Genomic DNA, 2,217 nt, shown 5'->3' with positions numbered 1-2,217 from the left:
AGAAATATGAAATGAAACTTTAATTGTTCTGCATGTAATTATGACCTGGACGTGCTTGTTTCTTTTGTTGCTTGTCAATTATGAAATATATTCATTTTCAGCTAAATTAGTTACAGTTTATTTCTTTTTACTTATTTTTTGCCCTGTTTGTTTAAACTTAAAATATATATTTAGAACTTGTTTCGTGTATGAACAATTTTGCATCTCAATAGGTAATGACATGTGCCATATATTTAATTGTATCATGAAAGTTTAATTGTTTTGTGCATAATTATGACCTGGACCTGCTCGTTTTCCCTCTTGCTTGGCAGTTACAAATTTTCAGCTCAATTAGTTACATCATTTTCCTTATTACTCACTATTTATTGAAAGTAAATACTTAGAATATTCTTCTTGTATCAATCAATAGGTAATGACATATATGAAATATTATTATTCCATGCAGAATCTATTTAAATTTAAGCTAATCATTGTTTGATTGTTATTAATCAAAAGTGTAATCAAAGGTTTGGGTTTACTTGTTTCCCTTTCCACTGGTTGAACAGGGAATCTGCTTAAGCCTCTTTCTTCAAAGCCAAAATAGGTGAAACAAAGAAGCTCATGTCACATGATTCAACCATGACTACCCCGAGTACCAATGTTGCAAGAAACGAAACTAAGGAGTCACACCCTCCTCATCCACCTTTGAATGAAAGAATTCTTTCATCCATGTCTCGAAGGTCTGTTGCTGCACATCCTTGTCATGATCTTGAGATTGGTAAGGTCCATCTTCTTTTTTCTCATTTATGTTTATACAAACATCTAATTAATACTCTAACTAAGATATTTGCACATTAAGGTGTTTGCATATACAGTCTTATTTTAGTATCATTGAATTATAGGGTGATGTTGGATGGTGTAGACAGTGTCACAGTTGTGTATGCTAATGATAACTCAACATTTGCTTGCTATAATTCATATGTATAAATAAGTTGAAGGTTGGGAGTATTTACACCATATGTGTACCATTATCTTCTAATGGTAAACACTTTGGTTGCCAATAAATAACTTTTATTACAAATCTATATGGGATTCCTAGAGTCTAGCTCCCTTCTATTATTCCCTGATTTCCAATAATTGTTTCGTTTAAATAAAATATGGGTGGTCTTTGTCTTGTGGTATCTTACGTATTCTTTTTAGACCAAGAAGGAAGTGCATTTTAATGTTCTTTCTTATGTACCTGTAAGATAGGAATTATTGGTAATTCACAATTTTGCTTTGTTTTTATATTTGGATACATCATTTTAACCCCTTTATGTTGAACATCTAGATGCAGGACCTGGAGCTCCTGCAGTTTTTAATTGTGTAAGTACATATTGCATTGTGTAACTTCATTCTTTCTTTCTTTACTCTTTGGGGTTGTATTCCTTGCTCCTGTTAAAATTCTTTGGCAGATTTTATTCTTAAATAAATGATCATCTAAATAAATCTACTTGAAAATATGCTCCACAAGCATGATGTTTTTGGCTAGAGAACCCTCCCATCATTCAATTTTTAAGTTTTTACTTGATCCTAGCGGTAGCCACATTTATTTGCATACTTCTTGACCTATGAAATGATTCTTAGGATTGAATTAAACAATTGAACTTTAGCACCATACTTTCATTGCAAATATTCATTAAGAAAATGATATTGATATTGATATTCAAAGGTTGATGTTTGGTCATTGGCTAAATATTTTTTGTTCTTTGATATTTAGGAGACTAAAATGTTTTCTTTGATACTCTAGGTTGTGGAAATTAGTAAGGGAAGTAAAGTGAAGTATGAACTAGACAAAAAGATTGGTCTAATCAAGGTAAGCTTGTTTCCTTTGTGAGTTGAAAATTTAGGTTCTTCTAGTTTCTCCTTTCTTTACATTATTGCTCTTCTAGTTGATCAAATTGCTTGTGGTAAGAGCATTTTCGAATTGGTTTGAATCGATTGAAGATAAAAATGGGAAAGATATTTACATCGAAAAAATTCTAGAATTTAATTCTTTGGCAGGTTTTACCAAGCTCCGTAAAAATGAAATTGGTGGAGAGGATTTGCAGACTGCGATTGTTAGTTATCGCAAGAAATTACTGTGGTCGATTCTTCAGCCCGGATTCCAGGTTAAAAAATTATCATTCTTGCATTTAAAAGAAAATTAGTTTGATTTTCATATTTGAAAATATAATTAATCTTTTCAGCTCATAGTGA

The 2,217-nt window shown here is 31.3% G+C and overlaps 1 long non-coding RNA gene across 1 annotated transcript; it reads left to right on the top strand.

Moving 5' to 3' along the window:
- Positions 1 to 663: 663 nt before the first annotated feature.
- Positions 664 to 1,820, top strand: LOC131859792 (uncharacterized). Its single transcript, XR_009359364.1, has 3 exons — positions 664 to 757; positions 1,316 to 1,344; positions 1,769 to 1,820. It is a non-coding gene; the product is annotated as an uncharacterized LOC131859792 (long non-coding RNA).
- Positions 1,821 to 2,217: the final 397 nt, after the last annotated feature.

The sequence above is a fragment of the Cryptomeria japonica genome, chromosome 11 (assembly GCF_030272615.1).
Source record: "Cryptomeria japonica chromosome 11, Sugi_1.0, whole genome shotgun sequence".
NCBI classification, from domain to species: Eukaryota; Viridiplantae; Streptophyta; class Pinopsida; order Cupressales; family Cupressaceae; genus Cryptomeria; species Cryptomeria japonica.
Note: the sequence above shows the minus strand (reverse complement) of the source record. Positions and strands in the feature narration are given on the sequence as shown.